Source organism: Macrotis lagotis, chromosome X (genome assembly GCF_037893015.1).
Source record: "Macrotis lagotis isolate mMagLag1 chromosome X, bilby.v1.9.chrom.fasta, whole genome shotgun sequence".
Lineage (NCBI taxonomy): Eukaryota > Metazoa > Chordata > Mammalia > Peramelemorphia > Peramelidae > Macrotis > Macrotis lagotis.
In genome coordinates, this window is record NC_133666.1 from 679,827,260 (window position 1) to 679,841,388 (window position 14,129).

The following is a 14,129-nucleotide window of genomic DNA, read 5'->3' on the forward strand; positions in this document are numbered from 1 at the left end:
AAACAATACTTAAAATCCCAATGGTTGGGCAGTACTGTCATCTTATCACATGGCGATGACAACACAAAACGGAAACATAAAAACACTTTTTGGTTCTTTTGAGTTTGGTCATGACAGATTGTAAAAAATACACACACACACACACACACACACACACACACACACACACACCCAACAATGGTAGATGTTTCCCAGGGTAAAATGTATCCCCCCAAGTCACATTTTTCAAATCCCTACAAAAAGAATTTCCAATAGTTTCCCCTAAAGAAAGCAAAAACCCTAACCTCCCAAGTTCTCCAGCACCAAACTCTATTTTGAACTTGCTGGACTCTTAGCCTTAACCTGAAATTAAAAGCCAAGCTCTGTGATGCCATGGTCTAAATAAGAGAGGGGAAGGGACTCTACTGAAATATGACAGCGGCAGCCAGATTAGACTAACCAAAAACATATACCCTAATTACACTTCAGCCCAACCTCAAATCTGTACACAAGAAACCGGAGAGGATAACTTTAGTTTGGAAATATTCTGTGGCCAACAACCATGACCTATGTGCCCATCAATAGTTTCAAGGACTCTGACTAATTGCTCAGCTTGGGAAGGCAATCATGGCACTACTGGATTATACCTTTTTAATTGTGGTGCAAAGTGTTCTCTCTTGCTTGGTCTCATTTCACCATCAACTGGTCATTTTTTGCTTTCCTTCTATAATTGTGTTGGCTCTCTTTGTTCGGAATACCTGTAAGAAGAGGAAGATAAATCAGAAATGTTAATGATCTAGGCATGAGTATAGAAACAGCTTTATGAATGTAGTAAAAATTGGGGAATATTTACAAAAGTAACAATAAAGAATTGAAACTTGATCTATGCCGATTTTGCTTGTTGTCACTAATGACCTATAGGGTAAAAGTCAATAATTTTTAAGCAAATTGTACTTATTTAATTAATTTAAAGATAAATACATATTTGCAAGATGAAGACATATATGAGGGTAGAAGAGAATCACTAGCTACTGGGGGAGTTAAACCTTAAAGGAAACTTTATAGTAGTTGAATTATTTAAGTTGTATCTGACTCTGTATGATCCTATTTGGGATTTTCAAGGCAAAAATACTGGAGGGTTTGCTATTATCTTCTTCAACTCATTCTTTGGTTGAGGAAACTAAAGCAAACAGTGTGGAATGATCACCTAGCAATAAGTGTCTGAGACTGGATTTGAACTCAGGAAGATGTGTTTTTGATTCAAAGGCCATAGCTTTTGGCACTATGGTGATAGTGCCTAGTTTCCCAAAGTAAATTAGGAATTCCATTTGTTTGAAGAAAGGAGGGAGTGCATTCCAAACATGGGGAAAACCTGTATGGAGGCATATAGATGGAAGATAAAATATAGTATAGAAAACAAAAATTTGGTTTTATCTTTTCTTTCTTTTTTGATTTTTTCTTCTCCCTGCCTTATCCTCAACCCCCCCCCCCCAAAGGAATTTTTAGTATGGAGAGAGTTGACTAAATTTTAGTGTTTTAATTCCGGGTTTTATTTTGTTTCCTTTGAGACCTTTACAATTTTGAATCCATGGCTGCAAAATATCACTGATTTAAGAGGCAGGGGAAATTTTCAGACTCAAGACCCCATGATCTCTAGGCACCAAACTTGCAATCCACTTTAGGAAAGAAGGTAGGGTTATGCAAAATTCCTGACATTTATTGGTTATGTGAAAATAGAAAGCCATCTTCATCTTTGTGGCCTCAGTTATCCCTTCTGTAAAATGAGGATAATAATGATCACAATAGTTACCTTATAGGTTTCTATGTGTGAAGCAATTGGTATATACACATCAATCAATATTCATTGATTAAACACCTACACCGTGGAGAGAGTACTGGGCTTGGAGTTCAAATACTGCCTCAGACAAGTAATAGTTTTATGACCTGGGATAAGTCACTTCACCCTATTTGCTTTAGTTCCTCAGCTGTCAAATGAGCTGGAGAAGGAAATGGCAAACCAGTCTAGTATCTTTGCCTTGAAAACCCCAGATTGGGGTCATGAAGAGTCAGGCATGACTGATGTAACTGAACAACAAATAGCCAGGCACTCTGCTAAAGTCTAGGGATACAAAAAAATGCAAAAGATATTTCCTGCCCTCAAGGAGCTTTTAATCCAAGGGGGAGACAATATGTAAACAAATATATACAAAGTACGCCTATATAAGATAAATAAGAAACAATTGAGAGGAAAGGCACTGAAAGTAAGAAGGATTGAGCAAGGCTTCCTAAAAAATGAGATTTTAGTTGGGACTTATCAGAAGTCAGCTATGATAAAGGTTTAATGAGTTTCCTTTTGGAAAATTTAAACTGCTCACCCCATGAACCTGACTACTCAGTATCTTATGCCTTAAGTGAAATAAGTTGTGTGATATGTTAACTGAATCAGAGGCTGCTAAACTTTTAAGAAAGCACTTTTAAATAAGGTATTAACTAGAATCTTAGGGTCTTAATTAACTTCAAATGCATGAGTGACTCATTCCTAGAAAAAATTTACTCCTGGGAGGGACATGAGCCTTCATATTTATCTTTTCTCCAAATGCTTACTTGAAACACAACTTTCTTAAAAAGCATCCCATTTCTATCTGTTCTTACACGGTACAGTTACTCCAATTTAAATGGTCCAAAAGGAAATGCATTAAGCCTTAAAAATCTCAAACCACTTTCATCTCCTGTGATATGTTTAAGTCCTACATGTATCTGAATGTCTTTTTGCCTCTCTACATTTCTATGAAACATCCTCTCTCCCATTCCACTCTTTGAAGAAATCAAAATAATAAATTTTAACTTTCCTCTGATTCTTCTCTTATGCCCATGGCTCCATATGTATGGACTTATTCATTTGAATCTTTAAAAGGAAAGAATCTAAAGATTTCATTTTAAAAACAAAACAACATGCACAATTATTTTCTCCTTCCTTCTCACTTCATAACCAAGGAGAAAATAGGAAGGTGATAAGAATGGGAATTTCAGGTCTTTTTTATCCATCACCCAGCTTATTTGGTTTTGGTAAGAGATTTTACCAAGGTTCAAGGATCTGAAAGCCTTCTTTTTACCATATGATGTTAAGAAATGCAAGTCTTTCAATAATAATAATAATTAACCAAATATGATTTTTCAAAGGTGCACCTACAGAATACCAAAGAAAGGGGGAAAAACCATTTAAAAGTTGGAAGTATATGTTTGCCTTCAAAGACTTATTACTAGAAAGTTGGATACTCAGTGATAAATTATTTTGGGTTTTTTTTTTTTTTGGCAAGGCAATGGGGTTAAGTGTCTTGCCCAAGGCCACACAGCTAGGTCATTATTAAGTGTCTGAGGCTGGATTTGAACTCAGGTCATCCTGACTCCAGGGCTGGTGCTCTATTCACTGTGCCATCTAGCCTCCTCCAGATGAATTATTTTGGTCACAATAACTTAGGAAGATGGTCCACTAAAGGCTTTAAGGGACTAAGGTCTATGTTGATGAAGAAAGTGGCCTCTACTATTGAAATCAGGGAACTTTTCAAGTTTAAGGTGCTGAACTGAATCATGCAAAGAGGGATTAGCCTTATCCTGCCTGGTTTTAGAGGACTGAATGAGAACCAGTAAGTGGAAGGTGGAGGAAAAAAGTTGTTTTTTGATTTAAGAGTACCCAAAAAACAAAATTGGGTTCCAACCCTGGGAAGATGGGAATGAGTGGTGTATGGTGGGCTGGAAGAGTAGTGGTAGTCTTCAAAAGGGAGCTTAGTGAGCTTGAGGCTACAATCCCTCAGACACTAAGGTTCCATGTTGTTGGTTTTTCAGTTTGAGACCTCTTTTGGGGTTTTCTTGGCAAAGATACTAGAGTGATTTGTCATTTCCATCTCCAGCTCATTTTACAGATGAGGAAACTGAGGCAACAAGATAAAAATGACTTGTCCAGGGCCACAAAGCTAGTAAATGAGGCCAAATCTGAATGCAGGTCTTCATGACTCCAGGCTCACCTAGCACTCTACTCCTTGTGCCACTTAGTTGCCCTCAAGGCTCTCTGAGATCCAGGCACTGTTATCTCTTATTTATAGACACAAGAAATGATATGGAATTTCAGGTATTAAAAAGAAAAAAGTGAAATAATTTAGCCAAGTCATATTTGCCTTAGCAAGAGCTAGGGTGTAGAATTTTGATTTCCAAGTCTAGTGCATTTCTCAAAAGATTCCTGGAAGGGGATTGAGAGGTAATTTAGTCCAGCCCTTTCATTTTGCAGATGAGGAAACTGAGGCCCAGGAAGGGGAAATGGCTTGGCCAGCAAGGATACAGGAATAGCAAAGTCCGGAGATTCTTGGTCCTCTGAAAATATAACTAAGGTTCTTTCCACTACCCCCTTCAACTTTACTGACAAGACAATTAAAGAAATAAAAGGGAGTTAGGAAAAATACGTACCCTCCCAACTCCCCAAGGTAGATCTCCTAACTTCCATGTCTTTATCATTTTGTTTCTGATACCTAGAATCCTTCCCATTGCACGCATACCCTTAACTTCAAACTCAACACAAAATACTCATGTGTCCAGGAATCTTTCTTTGTTCTTACCTCCCTTCTGCCCTCAAACAGTAAGAATGTCCTCACCTTGATATTCACAAAATACTCTGCTCTTAGACATTGTTTTGTAAATCTACACATGTGTCCTAGGTTCAACTCTTCTTTCTTGAAGATTGGGACTGAGTTACTGACATTTTGAAAGTCTCCCAGCACTTACCACAGTATTTGATGCAATTTGGGGGCACCAAACTTGAAGTTTCATTGGCATCAGGATCAAACAGTAGAGACCAACTGGTTTTGACACTTAGGGTTGTAACTAGTATGCAGCCAATCAGGGTCCTAGGGGTAATGGAGAAACACATCTTTTCCCTGAGTTTGAGACCAGTTCTTTCTCCATTACACTATTGCTGCTTCTATTCCTCCACAGAGTAGGAATTTAACAAGTAGCTATTGAGTGCCAAGAATGAATTTTGAACAGAGGAGAAAAACAGTTTTGGACAGCCTTTCTCTCTTCTAATAATCTCTAAGTGGCTCTTTTTTCAAGGTAAGAAAACCACTTTTATAGTGTAATATTTCATTTTGAAAGTATCCTAGAGACTATAGTTGCTTATTAATGTCCAATTATGATCATTGTTCCTACTATGCAAAGAATATTGATGGAGCTAGAGGGTTCCCTTCTGTCATAGGAATTATAACTGAAAAGTATTTATTCTGTCTGGGTCAAACTGTATGAAATGATTCAGAGGTGACCCTGAATTCACACACAGGCTTGCACCAAGGTGTATGAGATAAGTCCTGACCTAACGTAAGTGAAAAAAAGACTCACTGGGGCCTAAGAAAAGTCACTTTATCCTCCTTTAAATAATGATGTTTTGGCTAGTACATGGAAGGAGGAATTCCTTTGGCTCCATTAAGCTGAGCACTTTGTGTCCTTGCTCCCTGTGATGCTTTGGTATGGGGGTCACAACTTACAACTATCAGAGGTTCCATACCAGGGAAAAAGCCAAACAAACCAAACCTTAAATCAAAAAAGCCATGCTTCACAGCAGTGTGGAGCTAACTGATAGCCATGCTACCCTCTGACATCCTCACTTCCTCAGATATTATAGATAGCCTTTGCATAAATTGGGAACGATTCTGAAAGAACTCATCAAGACTTCAGTTGTGTAGCTTCTTTCCTACAATAGTTTAATTACACATTAAGTTTCTTAGTGCAGTGAAAAAAATTTGCTAGCTTGATGATTTATTCCTAACATGAGAAAGGTCTTCTTCTTAGAGGGCATGAACTTTCTGTAACTGATGTGTTAAGTCTTGCATCTGGCCCCAGTCTGTCTTTCCAACCTTACTGGACATGATTTTCCCTCCTATACTCTGTGATCTAGTAAAATTGGTCTTGTTTTTTCTGTTTCTTCCTGACAACACTTCATTTCCCATTCCTGTTCTTTGCAATAATTATTCCTGTCTTAAGTCTGACCCATAGAGTATCTTTCTTCTTTTAGGCTGCAACTCAGATATCATCTTCATGAAATCTTTCCTAATCTCCCCGACCTCTACTGGTCTCCTTCACAACCTGCCTTGAATTTAATGATTTTGTATAGTTATGTTCATTCATTTTTATAGTTATGTTATGTATCTTGTTGTCTTCCCTATTAAAATATAAGGGCCTTGTGAACAATCATAGCTTCATTCTTTGTCCTTGACCCTCAACACAATGACCAGCTCTTTGTCTATTTGCTGACTGAATTAAAGATCACAATGTAGCTTCAGATAATTATTCTGATTGTTCAATCAGTTCACTCTACCTTATATAAATCTTTATACTTCTAAAATCTTAAATAGCATTCATTCAACTACCATCTTATTCAAAACAATAATATTAATTAAATGTCTGCAGCTATAGGTATAAGACATTATGGTAGGCATCAGAGATAGAAAGAAAAAATGAAAAACTCCCTGCCATCCAGGAGTTGTTGACACGCCATGTAGTAGATATGTAGATTTAATAGATTAGATAAGCAGAGGTTCTCAAACTTTCTAGGGTCCTGGCACTCTTAGTGTCTCAGTGATTTTTTTCCCCATGGCATCCTTAGGTCAAAAGAAATATCTAAAAGTTCTGTTTCTTAAGTAGGTTAAATATCCTGAGCTCCTCTGTTGGCTTGCTATGGAATCAGGGCAGTAAGACGCAGAGTTTGGAAGCCAAGAGGATAAAGACTGGAAAGGTACTATGATTTAACAGATCTATGAAATCTTCCACTAATATAACTTGGCATATTCTCTGAAAATTAAGGATTGTTTCATTCTTTATACTTGTATATACAGCACCTAGCACAGTACCTGAAAAATAATAGGTTTTAATAAATACTTGTTGAGAGATTGAGTAATTGCCTAGAGAAGTTATGTAACTTGCCTCTGGGATACAGAACTAGTTGGTCTCAAACTTGAATCCAGTTCTTTCTGAACTTGACTGGGTCTTTATCCATTCTGCTAGCTTGTTTCTCACAGATAAGTGGGATAAATTGGAGGATACAGAACGTATGCTTAACTGAGGGATGGGGAATAGGGTGAAGACCCAGGAAGACCAGGTAGGAGGGGGCATCTGAGCAGAACCTTACAGGAAGCTAAGGATGCTGAGAGGAAGGGCGTTTCTGACATGGGGGCTGACCTGTCTGACTACATGTGGAGGCAAGAAATGGAATGTCAACTTTTAGACTCTCTCCCTTGATGACCTCATCAGCTGCCATGAAGTCAATGATCTCTCTACTCAGATGGTTCCTAGATCTTTATATTTAGATCTCATCATCTTCTTCCTGAGCGCCAACCTCACCCAACTAACTGTCTATTAGATATTCTGAACTGGACATCCCAGAGGCATCTCAAATTCAACATTTCCAAAATAGAATTCATCCTGTTTTCCACCAACTTAACCTTTTGAAAATTTTCTTATTTCTATTGAGTCCATTATTATCATCCTGTAGTCTTCCAGGCTCTCAACATAATAGTAATCATTTTTTTAAACCTAATAGAGTCAATTCTTGTCATTTCTACATCTATAACCTCTTTCCCAACTGATCCCTTCTCTCCATTTGTATAGACATTACCTTTATTCAGGACCTTATCCCGTTTTGCTTGTGACAGTCTTGGGCTCCCTGCCTCATCATTCTCTACTCTAATTCATATAGCTGCCAGTGATATTCCTAAAATGCCCATGTCAACATTCTCCTTCCATAAACTTCAGTGGCTCCCTATTACCTTTAGGATCAACTATTCCTCTGTTGTAAAAGAATTAAAGTGATTTACAATATCTCTGCAATTCCACTTCAGTTTCCCTCATGACTCAGTTCAAGTATGACCTTCTTCAGGCGGTTTCCCCCCCTTGGGCAATAGTTTTGTACATAACTTTATATAGCCACATATCCCATCTGGTAGAAAGTGAACTCCTGGAGGGGAGTAGCTGTGTGACTTTTCTCTTGAAGTCCCTGGCAGACAGTAAGCATTTATTAAATAAATGCCCACTGATTGATTTGCAGGTCTTTAAATGTCATTTTGTTGAAGATTTTTGATGAGGGAAATGACAGTCAGATGAAAGCTGGGGAGGATAAGTTAGAGAAGGGAATGCTTATCAAGTGAAAGATATAGTATTAAAATGGGTAAGATATGATCCTTGTTATCAAGATGTTTACAATTTTATAATCATTTACATAGGGCTTATAAGATAGCACAGTTGGGGTGGCTAGGTGGCACAGTGGATAGAGTGCTGGCCCTGGAGTGAGGAGGACCTTGCAAAAACCAACCAACCAACCAAACAAACAAACAAACAAATAAATAAAAACTAACTAAATAACTAAATAAATAAGATGGCACAGTTGAGGTTGTGGATCTTGGGAAACAGAAAGACTTGATTTCAAATGCTACTTCAGACAATGACTTAATTTGTGTGATCCTAGGCAAGACACTTAACCTCTATGCCTCAATTTCTCTATCTTTAAATGAGAAACCAACCATCCTGAATTATTGTAAGAATCAAATGAGGTAATATTTGTTTTTAAATAGTTTATAAATGCTGCCTATTATTATGATCCAATGGAAGATATTTGTCAAGTGTTCTTGACAAAGTACTAAGGAAACACTAGTTGTCTATCACTTTAAGGTTTTTAAATTTCTTTGCACAAATTATTTACTTTGACCTTTAAAACAATCCCGTGTGGTGAGTGTGTGTAGGTACCATAAATCCCATTTTATAGATGAAAAAATTGAGAGCCAGTGTCTTGCCCAAGGGAATATAAGAGCTGAATGTCAGTACTGAGATTTGAACCCAGGTCTTCCTGCTTCTAGAGCCAGTGTTGCTTACACTGAGCCATGCTGATGATGAGTTTTGTTTTGCACATACTGAGTTTCAGGTACCAGGGGAACATCAATTATGTACAACAGACAATGATAAATACAAGACTGGAGCTTCAGAGAGGAGATCAGGCTAGAGATATAGATCAGAGAGCATCTGGCATGGTGGTGGTGGTGGTTGAAGTCAGGGGATGGATGGGTTGTCCAAGGGAAGAGAAGTGAGAAAGTCTAAGGCTAGGAAAAATGTCATCAGATAATTTCTAAATGAAGGTCAGATACAAGTCATACTAAAATATTCATCATATCCTTGTGATTTGGATAATAAATGTTATCCATGTTTCATAGAAGAAGAAACAGGTTAAGTAATTTCTTTGAAATCAAACAATTCAGAAACTGGTTCAAGATAACGAGCCAATAGAATACAACTGAAAATACTTTCCAGGCATGTTAAGGCCATTAGAGTTGTATCTTTTAGCCTAATTTTGCCTGCTCTTCATGTCAACAAAATAGAAAGATTTCAAAATCACAGGTTTAGAGCTGAAAGAATTTCAGAGGCCATCTAGAGACCAAGCCAATGACTTTGCAGAAAAGGAAACTGAGACCCAGAAGATTTAATGGATTCGTCCAAGGTCAAACATTATGAATGGAATAGCTAAGATTCAAATTTAGGTCTCGTGATTCCTAATCCAGTTCTTTTACTACTATACTTTGAAAGGGCCTCTGACTTTGGGAATTCAAGAAAATGAACACAAATATATAGTGTTATGGTATCAAAAAGAAACTATATCACTCTGGAGTTGCTAAATATATCTGGACATTTTAAAAGCTATACTTTTATGAGCATTTACCATCCCAGATTCAGAGAATTTATTTGTTGACAATATTTAGGTCTCTTTGGTATAGAAGATATCTGTATCTTATGTTAGAAGATATCCCTATCTTATGTTAAACACGGACTAAGTGGAGTTTCTGAACATCTATCCCCAGCTCTATTAGTGGTGGTGCTTCTATGAGTTGCTTCATCTTTTTGAAAAAAGGATTTCATAGCATTTCTGAATTGGAAGGCCCATGATTTCCATCTTTTAGTTCAACTTAGGGCAGAATGGGAACCCTCTTTACAACATCAAGGGAAGAGGAGCCTTTGTTTGACCAGGATAGGGATCCACCCTCTACTGAGGCTGCCCATTCTACTTTTGACAGCTCCATTGGAAGACTTTCCCATACAAGACTTTTTAAACCAGGCCCTTTGTATTTGGGACCAGCATCCTGACTCTTGTAGGAAGAAGATTGCTCCATCTGTCATTTTCTCTGGCTATTCCCCACACTTCCTCAACTCTTCCTATTGTACTGTCCCAGTTTCTTGATTGATTAACATTACTACTTGTTGCAGCCTCTGAAGCCAAGTAGAAAAAAAAATGCACTTCTACTTCAGCAGAGCTTCAAACTCCTGAACACAATATTTTGTTGTTTGTTTTTTTTTAGATTGTTCAAGGCAATGGAGTTAATTGGCTTGCCCAAGGCCACACAGCTAGGTAATTATTAAGTGTCTGAGACGGATTTGAACCCAGGTGCTCCTGACTCCAAGGCTGGTGCTCTATCCACTGTGCCACCTAGCCGCCCCTCCTGAACACAATATTAATGTCAAATACTTTACTCTTCTTTAGGCCAAGTTCTTTGAACCAGTTCCTTTTTTTTTTTGTATCTTAGACATACACAAAAGATCCTAAATTAATCATTGAGCAGTTTGCTGGTGCAGTGCATAGAGCACCAGGGCTGGAATCATGAAAATCTGAGTTCAAATGTGATCTTAGTAATTAGTTAGCTGTGTGACCCTGAGGAAGTCACTTAACCCAGTTTGCCTTAGTTTCCTCATCTGTAAAATGAGCTGGAGAAGGAAATGGCACACCAGATCAATTATCTTTGTCAAGAAAACCCAAACAAGGTCATAAAGAGTCAGACAACACTGCAAATGAATGAACAACAACAATGAAAATCAATGTTTATTGACTCTTGGAATATTCTCCAGTCCTCCTATCATCTAGGCTACTCTTCTTTGGATGTGTGCCAGCTTGTCGGTGTCCCTAAAACATGGCTCTTAAAACTGAATTTGTAAAAGGAGGAGGTTGGGCCAGATAAACATCTTTTAAAGTCCCTTCCAGCTCTAAAATTCTAGAAGTCTCCGGTTTCAGAATCATGGGCTAGTTACCAAGATAGCCTATTCAGATTTACAAAGATGTCAGCTCCAACCTCACCAAAATTCCTCGCAATCTTCACTTTATTAATCCAAAGGTGACATAAAAGAAAAACCTGTGTGCTACACATCACCCCTGAAAATTTTACCTGCCACCATTCCCCTAATATTTGAAGGAGCTATAAGGGAGCCCTATATTTATAACTTCTGACTTCCTGCTACCAGTTCACAGTGCCAGGCAGTAGAGATAATAGAGCATGCAAAAATAAGAGCTTTGAAAATAAACCTTCTTGCAGTTAATGAAGGATTATCTGGCAAAATGTCACCACTATCAGCAAGCTCTTTTGTTTGTTTGGGGTTGTTTCTCTCCCACTTCCCGTCTGGTGCCCTAAAAAGAAAATGTGCTTCATTGTATTCACGTTTAAGGACCAAAAGGCTCTGAAATAATGCTATATGAAATTAAATATCTTTCTTTCTCTTCCTTGGGGGGAAAAAGAGGTCTACTTGGCATTGCCAAGTTACTTTGGACCAGAGTATTACTACTGAGTTTGATTTCCCCCCTCCTTTTGCAGATGAAGAAACTGAAGAAATGATCTGACTTGCCCAAGGTCATACCATTCATTAGGGTCAGAGTTGTCACTATGAGCTCATTTCAAAAATTCTTTCACTATAGCTATCATGGTTTATAGGATTGCTCCTGACAGTTTGTAGGACTTTTTTTTTTTTAGGTTTTTTTTTGGCAAGGCAATGGGGTTAAGTGGCTTGTCCAAGGCCACACAGCTAGGTAATTATTAAGTGTCTGAGGCCTGATTTGAATTCAGGTCCTCCTGACTCCAGGGCCAGTGCTCTATCCACTGCACCACCTAGCCTCCCCCAGTTTATAGGACTTTAACCAGTTGTTTATTAAAGAATTATAAGATGTTCATGCCATGTGGCCTTTGGCACATAAATCAAAGTTGGAAATGAAAAATTTCATTGTAAGAAAGTGAGTATGTATTTATGTGTGTATGTGCATGTTCAGTGACATAACAGTAACGGTATCATTCTTTACCTAAATTGCTTCAGATCTTTAACTGTATTTTTTTAAACTAATGTGATGGAATGAAATGGTAATTTCTGTTAAGTCAACTAAGATAATGCAGAATTGGACAGTGATGATGGGGATCTATTTTGGGTTAGAAAGAAAGTACTGGATTTAAGTTGCAATAAATTAAAATTGGCTTCTGGTAACAAGGTGATTTATAATAGGGACAATGAATAATATTAATTACGACAATGGACATAATTAAATGATCCTGGAAATTATTCAGTGAGTGAAAATGTTTTAGAAACTGTTCATCTGAAAAGTTAGAAAGAATTCCATCTAGGACCTAGGAATTCATTATCACCCACTTAATCTTTCTGAATTGTTTCACCAGGAGCAAATGAATAATAGTAAGTTTCTCTCCTAAGAATTTCATTTCAATTTGTCTTGCTGTTCCTTTCAAATATCCCAGGGGAAGATGACTGGTCAGTAGATATAATGATGGAGAGCCCACTGAGATAGGAGTGCCGTTATCCTGGATAGGGGTACCATTGTCTCAATTGCCATGGATGCCTCTGCTCTATAAAAAGCCCACCTTCAAGCCTGGAGCCCCTTGCTACATTTCTAAAGTCAGTAATCTTATTCATTTCCAGTTTTGCCTTGCCACTGGCAATTATGGCAAGCATTCACAAGGGCGGACATGGCGCATGTTGGAGCAATGTCCTCCTGTTGCAGGCTGACTCTGAATGCCTTACTAATTAAATCACCCATGAGTTTAGTATTAACCCTTTCTCAGTAGTACCCAAGGCCAAGACTTGTGTAAACTTAGAAGTTAACAGAAATCATAACAATTAAATTCCTTTCAGAAATAAGGTCTCTAATAAGTGAGCTGAAATCTTTGTGAATACTTTAAACTACTTTGAAATTTGAAAAGTAGAAAGTAAAAAATTTACTCATGTTCTTAACTAATATGCAAAATATATTATCTCTCATATGTCATATATATATATGAGTTTGTAAACTTTATTATTTATTGATTTATTTATTGGTTTTTGCAAGGCAATGGGATTAAGTGACTTGCCCAAGGTTACACAGCTAGGTAACTATTAAGTGTCTGAGAGTGGATTTGAATTTAGGTTCCACTGACCCCAGGGCTGGTTCTCCATCCACTGCACCACCTAGCCGCCCCAGTTTGTGAACTTTAAAGTGTTATGTGAGTCATAATATTATATAGGAGTATAATTTCAGAATGCAATATTTTCTGTACTGCAACATAGATATCTACTCCCCTTTCCCCAATCCCAAACAACATCACCAGTGTTTAAAAATAAAAACACTCCAATGCAATGTAGTGCAAAAATTCCTTTCCCTTCATCCTTTTTAGATGCAAGGTATATATATATATATATATATATATATATATATATATATGCAAGAATTCTAAAGAGAAAAGCTTTACTTCAATATTTAAAAACCCTAATAAACAAAACCAGTCTCTAAGTACTGAATTTGGTATCAATGATTACTAATATAATATCATTCATTAGAAATCTCTCTGATTCTGTGATCACAAAAATGAATTCTCTAGGGCAGAAAGGAGGTTATTCCAATTTTTACATGCAATCAATGGCCAGGTCTTGTCATTGTAACCTCCCCTATGTCTTGGCATCAAAGGATGATAGGTTCGAATATCTAAAACTGGAAAAGATTTCAGAAGCTATCTAGTTTAATTCTCATTTTACAAGATGAGGAAAGTTGAAATTCTTAGCCAAGGTCATAAAGGTAGCAAGCATTGGAGGTAGAGCTGGAACCCGTTCCCTCATTGCTTTCATTCCTCTCTCCCCTCAGAGTTCCACATTGCTTAAAAAATTGACGTATCACAAATCTAATCTTGTCAAAAATCTTCAAGAGTTCCCTTTTGCTCCTAGGTTAAAAAAAACAAGTCTTTCTCAATCTGGTACTAAAAGTTCTCTCTCTACAAGTTGACTTTCCACCCACCTGTCCAGCCTTTCCTTTAGATTGTTCCTCTATACATGAGGCA

The 14,129-nt window shown here is 37.5% G+C and overlaps 1 protein-coding gene across 6 annotated transcripts in view; it reads right to left on the minus strand.

The window, feature by feature from the left end:
• TAOK3 (TAO kinase 3) overlaps positions 1-14,129 on the minus strand; it is a 238,801-nt gene that overhangs the window by 143,186 nt on the left and 81,486 nt on the right. For 5 of the 6 annotated variants that reach the window (XM_074205939.1, XM_074205941.1, XM_074205938.1 and 2 more), the window contains exon 2: positions 627-737. The gene's annotated coding sequence lies outside the window, so the exon portion shown is untranslated. Of the gene's footprint in view, positions 1-626; positions 738-4,752; positions 13,464-14,129 lie in introns of those variants that run through there. The other variant, XM_074205940.1, reaches the window with a different exon arrangement.